This window comes from Heteronotia binoei, chromosome 7 (assembly GCF_032191835.1).
Source record: "Heteronotia binoei isolate CCM8104 ecotype False Entrance Well chromosome 7, APGP_CSIRO_Hbin_v1, whole genome shotgun sequence".
In the NCBI taxonomy this organism is placed as follows: Eukaryota; Metazoa; Chordata; class Lepidosauria; order Squamata; family Gekkonidae; genus Heteronotia; species Heteronotia binoei.
Window position 1 is genome coordinate 8,304,756 of NC_083229.1, and position 12,167 is coordinate 8,316,922.

Here is a 12,167-nt window from a genome sequence, read left to right on the forward strand (position 1 = left end):
GAGCACCCAGGATCTGTCTGAGACAGTACAGCTCAGATGGAGCTTTATCTCCACCTTGGGAAAACGAGTTGTTCTGATTTTGTAAAGACCTCAGCTAATCCTTCCCCTTTGTAAGGATGAGAAGTGCCGAGGGGGGTCGCGGTGTCTCCGAATGTGATATTTCAGTGCATTTTTTAAAAGTCAGCTGGGTTTTGTGTTTAGTTTATTTCCCCCCCGCCCCCTGTTCAGCTAGTGATGCTCTTCTGTCTAAACATCCGTACCGCCTCCCCCTTCTGTGAGCAAACCTCTTGTATGTCACACGCTGGGAGCGATCCAGGAAGAGACTACTCCCCATATGGGAGCATGACACATTGATGGAGACTTCAGAGCCTTTTTTGTAGCAGGAACTGCTTTGTGTATTAGGCCACAAACCTCTGATGTAGCCAATCCTCCAAGAGCTTACAGGGCTCTTCGTGCAGGGCCTACGGTAAGCTCCAGGAGGACTGGCTATGTCAGGTGGGCGTGGCCTAATATGCAAAGGAGTTACTGCTACATAAAAAAATGTTAGATGGAGTCAATCTATCAAGCCAATTTAGCTCTTCTCATCAGCTGCCACTGTCCAGGATTTCAGGGTAGATTAGAAGACGATGATGATGAAGAAGAAGACCGTAGATTTATACCCAGCCCTTCTCTCTGAATTAGAGTCTCAGAATAGTTTCCAATCTCCTTTATCTTCTTCCCCCACAACAGACACCCTGTGAGGTAGGTGGGACTGAGAGAGCTATCCCAGAAGCTGCCCTTTCAAGGACAACTGTGAGAGCTATGGCTGACCAAAGTCCATTCCATTATTATTATTATTATTATTATTATTATTAGATGGAGTGGGGAATCAAACCTGGTTCTCCCAGATAAGAGTCCGCGCACTTAACCACTATATCAAACTGGCTCTCACCAAACTGGAATTGTGATCTTGGTCTCAAGCAGTGCGTTAAAACAGTGGTGCTTTCTTCATGGGAAGTCAATGGGTATTCTGGCTTGCAGGCTCCAATTATGGGATGCCAAATGTCAGGCAAAGCAGCTTCGTTCAGCTGAAGGTCAGGTGTCCAGAAGGCAGGCAAGACAGAGCTGATGGCTTAGTGTCTGTTATACATGTCCATCCCTAACAGCCTCTCTTGGCTAGTTTTTATAGCTCCAAGCCTAATGGGTCATGCTTGCAGCCAGCTGCTCAGAAACAATCCTGCAACTACTCATCTTTGTTATGAGCAAACAGCTGACATCAGGCCAGGAGGCGTGCACTTTGCCATCTTGTCTGTAGCTCTGTTCTCAGCCTCTGTCTGTGGTGCTCTAAGGATGTGGGCGGTACTGGTGGGCTGGGAATGGCCAATTGAGCTTCACCTTTTGAATCAGGGCTGGAGGGTGCGGGTGGCCCTGCACCAACCGTTGGCTGAGAATTCTGACAGGCCTGCAGCTCATTCTTTTGCTGGTCAGCTTCTGAAGAAGATGATATTGGATTTTTATCCCACCCTATATCCTGAATCTCAGAGTCTCAGAGTGATCACAATCTCCTTTTACCTTCCTCGTCCACAACAGACAACCTGTGAGGTGGGTGCGGGTGAGAGAGCTCTTACAGCAGCTGCCCTTTCAAGGATAACTCCTATGAGAAGGTAGAGAAAGAAGTACTTTTCTCCCTTTCTCACAATACAAGAACTCATGGACATTCAATGAACTTGCTGAGCAGTCGGGTTAGAACGGATAAAAGGAAATACTTCTTCACCCAAAGGGTGATTAACATGTGGAATTCATTGCCACAGGCAGTGATGGTGGCTGCAAGCATAGCCAGCATCAAGAGGGGGTTGGATAAACATGGAGCAGAGATCCATCCGTGGCTATTTGCCATAGCGTATTTATGGAACTCCCTGTCTGGGGCAGTGATGCTCTGTATTCTGGGTGCTTGTGGGGGAGGCAACAGTGGGAGGGCTATTAGTGTCCTGGCCCCACTGGTGGACTTCCTGATAGCACTTGGGGTTTTTTGGCCACTGTGCGACACAGAGTGTTGGGCTGGATGGGCCATTGGCCTGATCCAACATGGCTTCTCTTATGTTCTTCTGTGACACAGAGTGTTGGACTGGATGGGCCATTGGCCTGATCCAACATGGCTTCTCTTAAGTTCTTATGTGACACAGAGTGTTGGACTGGATGGGCCATTGGCCTGATCCAGCATGGCTTCTCTTATGTGACACAGAGTGTTGGACTGGATGGGCCATTAGCCTGATCCAACAAAGCTTCTCTTATGTTCTTACGAGATCTATGGCTGACCCAAGGCTGTTTCAGCAGGTGCTAGCTGAGGAGTGGGGAATCAAACCCAGTTCTCTCAGATAAGAGACTGCACACTTAACCACGACACCAAACTGGGTCTCTGTTAACCCAAGGCTGGCTACACGGGGCTTCTCTTCTCCTGAGGAGTCCTCGCTATTGCTAAGCCTTGGCTGACTGATGACAGTGGGGTTGCCAGCCTCCATTCAGATGTATTAGTTATTTATCATGGATCTTCTTCCTATTCCAACTTCCACATGAAGCCTGGAGATCTCCTGGAATTATAACTGGTTTCCAGACAACAGGGATCAGTTCACCTGGAGAAAATGGCAGCTTAAGAACACAAGAGAAGCCATGTTGGATCAGGCCAATGCCCCATCCAGTCCAACACTCTGTGTCACACAGTGGCCAAAAAACCCCAATTGCCATCAGGAGGTCCACCAGTGGGGCCAGGACACTAGAAGCCCTCCCACTCTTGCCCCCCCCCCCACAAGCACCAAGAATACAGAGCATCACTGCCTCAGACAGAGCGTTACAACAATACGCTGTGGCTAACAGCCACTGATGGACCTCTGTTCCATATGCTTATCCATTCCCTTCTTGAAGCTGGCTATGCTTGTAGCCGCCGCCACCTCCTGTGGCAGTGAATTCAACGTGTTAATCACCCTTTGGGTGAGGAAGTACCTCCTTTTATCCGTTCTAACCCGACTGCTCAGCAATTTCATTGAATGCCCAGGATTTCTTGTATTGTGAGAAAGGGAGAAAAGTACTTCTCTCTCTACTTTCTCCATTCCATGCATAATCTTGTAAACCTCTATCAGGTCACCCCGCAGTCGACGTTTCTCCAAGCTAAAGAGCCCCAAGCGTTTCAACCTTTCTTCATAGGGAAAGTGTTCCAACCCTTGAATCATTCTACTTGCACTTTTCTGGACTTTCCCCAATGCTATAATATCCTTTTTGAGCGTTGGTGGGTGGGCTTTATGTCATCACACCCTTCCCCTCCCCAAGCCCCTGAGCAAGAGCCTGTGAATTTAGGGGGAGGTATTTGTGAGTTTCCTGCATTGTGCAGGGAGTTGGACTAGATGACCCTGGAGGTCCCTTCCGACTCTAGGATTCTATGATACAGATCGTGAACACAGTGCATTTCTTTTGCAAGTGGGTATCCTTCAGGTTAGTTTCTCAGAGTGCTCTGAAAGGTTAAAACGCCACCTTGTCAGTGTTAGATCAACCTTAGCGGTTTGGTTCACTTGAATGTATAGGTCTTGTAATATTGCTTTCTCCTGCATCTTCTTAATGGTGGCATCTTGGTCCTTAACTTTAGCTTCTATCTATGTATATTTTACATTCTAAACCCCTGCCTACCAGATAATTTTACTTCACTGTCATTGGTTCTTAAATCTGTACCATCTTGCATTCTGGGCCACTGCCTACCAGCTATGTATGGCTCTGCTCAGCTCTGTATGGCTTTGCTCCCTGTGCTGGATTCCTCGTCTGATGAAGTGGGCTTAAGAGCACACAAAAGCTGATGTTCTCAATAAAAATGGGTTGGTCTTAAAGGTCCCAATTGACTCCTGCTTTGTTCAACTGCTTCAGATCAACATGGCTGCCCCCTTGGATCTACCTGTTAAGATTAGAAATCTCTAGTTATTGGCGTATTGATGCTGAATGGTCACTGAGGTTCTTGGGGGAGATGATGTATTTGAAGGGATAAAGGGGTCTGTCACTCCATTTTTATCCTTCCCTTCCTCTGTATATCTCTGGGCAGTCTGTATGTTTCTCTATTCCCCCACATTTGTCCTCACAACAGTCCTCAGATGCAGGTAAGGCTGAAAGAGGGACTGGTGTGGAGTCACTGATTGGGTTTCATGGTTGAGCATAAGAGAAGCCGTGTTGGATCAGTCCAATGGCCCGTCCAGTCCAACACTCTGTGTCACACATAAGAACATAAGAGAAGCCCTGTTGGATCAGGCCAGTGGCCCATCCAGTCCAACATTCTGTGTCACACATAAGAACATAGGAGAAGTCATGTTGGATCAGGCCAATGGCCCATCCAGTCCAACACTCTGTGTCATATAAGAACTTAAGAGAAGCCATGTTGGATCAGGCCAATGGCCTCTCCAGTCCAACACTCTGTGTCACACATAACAACATAGGAGAAGTCATGTTGGATCAGTCCAATGGCCCATCCAGTCCAACACTCTGTGTCACACATAAGAACATAAGAGAAGCCCTGTTGGATCAGGCCAGTGGCCCATCCAGTCCAACATTCTGTGTCACACATAAGAACATAGGAGAAGTCATGTTGGATCAGGCCAATGGCCCATCCAGTCCAACACTCTGTGTCACATAAGAACTTAAGAGAAGCCATGTTGGATCAGGCCAATGGGCTCTCCAGTCCAACACACTGTGTCACACATAGCAACATAGGAGAAGTCATGTTGGATCAGGCCAATGGCCCCTCCAGTCCAACACTCTGTGTCACACATAAGAACATAAGAGGAGTCATGTTGGATCAGGCCAATGGCCTCTCCAGTCCAACACTCTGTGTCACACATAACAACATAGGAGAAGTCATGTTGGATCAGGCCAATGGCCCATCCAGTCCAAAACTCAGTATCACACAGTGGCCAAATAAATAACAGGTTCCACCAGGAGGTACACCAGTGGGGCCAGGACACCAGAAGCCCCCTCACTGTGCCCCCCCCCCCCCCAGGCATCAAGAGTACAGAGCATCACTGCTCTGGACAGAGAGTTCCAACAATACGCTGTGGACCTCTGCTCCATATGCTTATCCAATCCTCTCTTGAAGCTGCCTATGCTTGTGGGCAAATTTAAGGCCTCCCTGATTCTAAAGTGCTACACCTTGTCAGTCCACTTCAAGAAGACTTGTATGGTGGAGGGTCTGTCCCAACAAGGCAAAGCTGTGAATCCAACACAGCTTCTGGAATTTCCCGGCATTTCACGGTCAAAGCCCTTCTTCAGGAAATAAATTAATTACCAAATTACAGTCTGATCCAGGCCTCAGATTCAACAGGAGCTCACGGGAGCGCAGCTCCTGAACCTTTCTGAGGGTTCCCCCTCCTCCTCCCCACCTACCCTGTCCGTTGAGTAGTAGGTGCAGCTGCATAACAATCCCTGGATTAGGAGAGCGGGCACCCAGCCAGCCACCAGGGGCTTTGCCACACCCCCAGCAGCCCTCATTAATCCCTGGAGAAGCCCACGCCACCCTTTCCCCACTTCTTATGTGATTTTGGGTGGCGGGTGGCTTGCTGGCCTTTTAACTGGGGGGAGTGGCCCAGGAGAGCCCCTGGCGATTAAGGCCTGCTTGGGCTGACTGGATCTCTAGCCAGCCCAAGCAGGCCTCGCTTACCCGGGGCTCTCCTTTCTTGCGTCGGATTGCTTTTGGCGGGGTGGGGGGGGCAGCATATGCTAATGAGTTCTGCTAAGGAGCTCCAATACCTATTTTTCAACAAAATGACCCCTGGTCTTATTCATCAAGGGACTGTTCTTTCAATTCTGACTGGCATAGCTCTCCACATTTCACAACCCGGGTAATACCTCCGATTGCAATATCTCCATCATACAAGTTTCCTACCCAGCATTGGCTGGGACTCTTTTAGCCTGTGGCTTCATTCCTTTATATTGCAGGTGTCTGCGTATGTTTGAGCAGTTGCTACTATGTCCAGTGACTGTACATATCTTTCCTTGTAATTGTGGCATTTTATTTCTATAATAGATTCTAAGCGTCTTCAGAACACAGCTGGGATTTTCTCTGTTAACGCTTCGTTCTGTGTTCTCCTGTTGTTTTGTTTGCCTATTGATTCTGTGACTCAGGCAGATCATGAATCATACAATCATAGAGTTGGAAAGGACCGCTAGGATCATCTAGTCCAACCCCCTGCGCAATGCAGGAAACTCACAAACACCTCCCCCTAAATTCACAGGATCTTCATTGCTGTCAGATGGCCACGTAGCCTCTGTTTCAAAACCTCCAAGGAAGGAGAGCCTCTTCCGCTGAGGAAGAGATCAATTAGCTGAGATCAATTAGGTAAGAAAAAAAAATGAAGATGATGATGATATTGGATTTATATCCCGCCCTCCACTCTGAAGAGTCTCAGAGCGGCTCACAATCTCCTTTACCTTCCTCCCCCACAAGAGACACCCTGTGAGGTGGGTGGGGCTGGAGAGGGCTCTCACAGCAGCTGCCCTTTCAAGGACAACCTCTGCCAGACCTATGGCTGACCCAAGGTCATGCTAGCAGGTGCAAGTGGAGGAGTGGGGAATCAAACCCGGTTCTCCCAGATAAGAGATCTCTGGCTGACCCAAGGCTATTCCAGCAGGTGCAAGTGGAGGAGTGGGGAATCAAACCTGGTTCTCCCAGATAAGAGTCCGCACACTTAACCACTACACCAAACTGGCTCTCCGGTCAGGAAGAATGGTCAGGAAGTTCTTCCTAATGTTGAACCGGAAACTCTTTTGATTTAATTTCAACCCATTGGTTCTGGTCTTACCTTCTGGGGCCACAGAAAACAATTCCACACCATCCTCTATAGGACAGCCCTTCAAGGACTTGAAGATGGTGATCCTATCATCTCTCAGCCGCCTCCTCTCCAGGCTGAACATCCCCAGCTCCTTCAACCTTTCCTCATAGGACTTGGTCTCCAGACCCCTCACCATCTTCATCACCCTCCTCTGGACCCGTTCCAGCTTGTCTATATTCTTCTTGAAATGTGGTGCCCAAAACTGAACACAAGACTCCAGGTGAGAAGGAGGGCAGGAAGGGTTGCATCCAACATTCCCTCTAAGCTGTAGAGTTTTGTGAGCAACAATTCTACTTTGTGAGTTACTGGCCTGAACGGTGTGAGCTCCTGCATCATTGAATGTGCTCTGGGCCCACCGTTCCTGAGCTAAGACAAAAATGTGTGAGCCGGAGGCTAAAAATCTGTGAGCTAGCTCACTCTTTCTCAGCTTAGAGGGAACACTGGTTGCGTCAAGAAGCAGTTTGTCTCCAGGCTGTCTTCTGGGCATGGAGCAGGGGCCTCTGGGGATGTATGTGTGTTTTTAGGGGACGTATTGGTGAATTTCCTGCACTATGCAGGGGGTTGGACTAGATGACCCTGGAGGTCACTCCCAGCTCTATGATTCTGTGACTTGCAGAATGCGGAACTTGAATACAGAATGGTGTAACAATGTGTGTATTTAATATCCAGCGTTCCAAAACACAGCAGACAAATTGCTCTCTTCCAAAGGAAGAAACTCCACGTTCTGATTCTTTTAATTTACTTCCATCTCTTTTCCGTCATAATAATAACAAAAGTTTGCACTCCTACTAAATGACATTCATCTGTGTGCTTTTGCTTTGGCTTATACGGCCTAGAATTTGTCTCTCTTTAAAATAATCATGACGCCAGCATGCCTTTCATCTGTCAGTTTGTCTTAATTGTATGTGTCCTTAAAAAAAAAAAAAGTCAATTTGAGATCAATTAGCTAAAGGAAAAAAAAATGTCAAGGCTATATATAGAGGCAAGAGAATCTCAGAGCCTTCTAATGGGAGCTCTTCTGCAGGAACAGCATACACGGAAGCAGATGGGAACGGTACAGATGGAGGGCTCTGTTGTTGCTCTGTTAGTTTTGCCATTATTACTTTGTAAATCCAGACAGCTCCTTGCATTGGTTGGGCTAGTGCAGGGGTCCCGAATGTGGTGCCTGGGATCCACCTAGTGCTCCTAGAAGTGTTGGACTAGATGGGCCATTGGCCTGATCCAACATGGCTTCTCCTATGTTCTTACGTGTGACACAGAGTGTTGGACTGGATGGGCCATTGGCCTGATCCAACATGGCTTCTCCTATGTTCTTATGTGTGACACAGAGTGTTGGACTGGATGGGCCATTGGCCTGATCCAACGTGGCTTCTCCTATGTTCTTATGTGTGACACAGAGTGTTGGACTGGATGGGCCATTGCCCTGATCCAACATGGCTTCTCCTATGTTCTTATGTGTGACACAGAGTGTTGGACTGGATGGGCCATTGCCCTGATCCAACATGGCTTCTCCTATGTTCTTATGTGTGACACAGAGTGTTGGACTGGAGGGGCCATTGGCCTGATCCAACATGGCTTCTCTAAGATTCTTATGTGTGACACAGGGTGTTGGACTGGAGGGACCATTGGCTTGATTCAACATAGCTTCTCTTATGTTCTTATGTGTGACACAGAGTGTTGGACTGGAGGGGACACTAGCCTGATCCAGCATGGCTTCTCCTATGTTCTTATGTGTCTCGGATGACAATTAGATCTCACTTCTACAATCTGATGGCCAAAGGGGAGGGGGGAAAGTCTGCTGAGGTCTCTAAACCTTTTTTCTTAATATTCCAGCTACGGTTGTGTAGTTGCAATTTAAACCCAGGTGTTTGATTTGCCATGAAAATGATCTCCTGGCAAATCACCCGCCGGTTCTCCAGGACTGGAAAAGGTCAGACACCTTTGCTCAAATATGTCCGGCGTAACGAGGAATCGATCGTTTGATGGGGCAACCATTTGTCTGCCTGACAAAGGCGCCGTGAGGCTCAGGCTCTTCTGCTGCCTGATCTTTGCTTTTTGCCTGCACGGTACTCCCCTTGACTGGAAAGGCATCGCTCTCCATCAATTCCAGAAATGCCACCTGAGCATGCCTGAAGTCCCGCATCTCTCAGCCCAGCGGGAGGTGATGAGGTCTTTCCGCCTGAGCAATAAAGCGTGGACAGAGAATCTCACTTGCGGAAGCCACGGCATATAGTTGGAACTCTCTGTCCGGGGCAGTGATGCTCTGTATTCTTGGTGCTTGGGGTGTGGGGGGGGGAGACACAGTGGGAGGGCTTCTAGCCCCACTGGTGGACCTCTTGATGGCCCTTGGTATTTTTGGCACTGTGTGACACAGAGAGTTGGTCTGGATGGGCCATTGCCCTGATCCGTCGTGACTTTTCTTATGTTCTTGTATAAGCTTGAGAGCTGTTTCAGAGGGCGAACAGCTAGATTGGTTGGTTGGCGAACAGCTAGATTTGAGCCCAGTGGCACCTTTAGACAGAAGGTTTCCATGCTAACCCTGATGCTGGTAGCACCTTAGAGACCAGTAAAAGTTTCAGGGTAGAATCATAGAGTTGGAAGGGACCTACAGGGTCATCTAGTCCAACCCCCTGAACAATCCAGGAAACTCACAAAGACCTCCCCCCTAAATTCACAGGATCTTCATTGCTGTCAGAGGGCCATCATGCCTCTGTTTTAAAACCTCCAGGGAAGGAGAGCCCACCACCTCCCGAGGAAGCCTGTTCCACTGAGGAATTGCTCTAACGGTCAGGAAGTTCTTCCTGATGTTGAGCCGGTAACTCTTTTGGTTTAATTTCAACTCATTGGTTCTGGTCCTACCTTCCGGGGCCACAGAAAACAATTCCACACCATCCTCTAGAGGACAGCCCTTCAAGTCCTTGAAGATGGTGATCCTATCACCTCTCAGCTGCCACCTCTCCAGGCTAAACATGCCCGGGTTTGATTCCCCACTCCTCCACTTGCACCTGCTGGAATGGCCTTGGGTCAGCCATAGCTCTGGCAGAGGTTGTCCTTGAAAGGGCAGCTGCTGTGAGAGCCCTCTCAGTCCCACCCACCTCACAGGGTGTCTGTTGTGGGGGAGGAAGATAAAGGAGATTGTGAGCTGCACTGAGTCTCTGATTCAGAGAGAAGGGCGGGGTCTAAATCTGCAGTCTTCTTCCTGCCTTAGATATTTTCCCTCTGCCCTAATCAAGCTGGATATGACATGCACCTTACCTTTGTATCCTTTACAAGCCTCTCTTGTAGTGCCCCTCTCAGCTTCTGACTGGAATAAAACAGACACAGAATTCTCCGTTGCTGCCCTACTGGTTGCCACCTCTGTGGTTAGGGTCTGCATGGGAGGGCCCAGAGGACCCACCCAACCCCAGTGTCTCCCTTCTTAATAAAACACCTTCTCTCCAGAGGTCGTTTTGTAGAAAAAAGGTGGTGGCGCTTATTTTCATAACCCATCAGTATATGCTGTCCCCCAGCCAAAAGCTACCTGATGCAATAAAGGAGAGCCCCGGTAGAGCGAAGCATGCTTGGGGTGGCTAGAGATCCAGCCAGCCTAAGCAGGCCTCGCTCGCCTGGGGCTCTCCTAGGCCATCCCCCCCCCCCAGTGCTATTGGATTTATATCCCGCCCCATACTCTGAATCTCAGAATCTCAGAGCGGTCACGATCTCCTTTACCTGCCTCCCCCACCCCCACAACAGACACCCTGTGAGGTAGGTGGGGCTAAGAGCAATGTTCCATCTAAGACGCAGCATCTTGTGAGGAAAAATTCTACTTTGTGAGCTACTGGCATTAAAGTTCTGAGCTCCCGCATAAATGAGTGTGCTCTGGGGTCATCATCCTTCCTGAACAGAGGCAAAAAAATGTGTGAGCTGGAGGCTAAAAATCTGTGAGCTAGCGCACACTAACTCAGCTTAGAGGGAACATGGGCTAAGAGAGCTCTTACAGCAGCTGCCCTTTCTAGGACAGCTCCTACAAAAGCTATGGCTGACCCAAGGCCATTCCAGCAGCTGTAAGTGGAGGAGTGGGGAATCAAACCTGGTTCTCCCAGATAAGAGTCCACACTCTTAATCACTACACCAAACTGGCGCTCGAAGGAAGGAAGGAAGGAAGGAAGGAAGGAAGGAAGGAAGGAAGGAAGGAAGGAAGGAAGGAAGGAAGGAAGGAAGGCTGCAGATTTATACCCTGCCCATCTCTCTGAATCAGACTCAGAGTGATTTATAATCTCCTATATCTTCTCCCCCCACAACAAAGAACCTGTGAGGTGGGTGGGGCTGGAGAGGGCTCTCACAGCAGCTGCCCTCTCAAGGACAACCTCTGCCAGAGCTATGGCTGACCCAAGGCCGCCCCAGCAGCTGCAAGTAGAGGAGTGGGGAATCAAACCCGGTTCTCCCAGATAAGAGTCGGCGCACTTCACCACTGCACCAAAGTCAAAAGGCCACAAAAGGCCAGCAAGCCACCCGCCACCCAAAATCCCATAAGAAGTGGAGAAAGGGTGGCATGGGCTTCCCCAGGGGTGAATGAGGGCTGCTGGGGGTGTGGCAAAGCCCCTGGTGGCTGGCTGGCTGGCTGCCCGCTCTCCTAATCCAGGGATTGTTATGCAGCTGCACCTCCTATTCAACGGACAAGGTAGATGGGGAGGAGGTGGGGGGGGCGTTATTTAGGAGTAGCACTCCAGGGAGCTCCTGCTGAATCCGAGGCCTGCTTATCCCCATGGTGAAGAGAGGTCCGATAGTTCAGCAGGTGGTTTGAGCCGAACCGCACATAACCACATACGAGGCTGCCTTTTTCGGAATCAGGCCTTCGATCCTTCAAAGCCCTTTCCTTCCAAATGCCGGCTTTTATGGACAGCAATTTGTGTCCGCGATATATCACTTTTCTCCCCCTCTCTCCGTAATGGTTTGTTTTACTGTTCATAAAGCGAGCTGGTCTAGAGCCAACTGCAAAGCCTCGTTGCTTTGGAACAGGATCTCCCTTGGTTTGGAACTCGCCTGCGCTCCTCTAAACTCGTCTGCAGGCCTCAGGCGAACGGCCAGCCCTCGGTTACGTCTGTCAACCCTAATCTGCGAGGCCCTGGGGCAGGGGTGGCCAAAAAGGAGCCACTTGTGGCTCTTTCAGACATATTGTGTGGCTCTTAAAGCCTCCTCCCCACCCCACTGGCTGGCTTGGAGGAGGCAGTTCTCTCTTTCAATCACCTCTCCAAGCCAAGCCAGCCAGTGGCTTGCAGAATGCATTTAAAGTTAAAGTTGCTTTCTCCCCACCTCTCCCACCCTTCACCCTCCTCCATCAATGTTCCTTCCTTC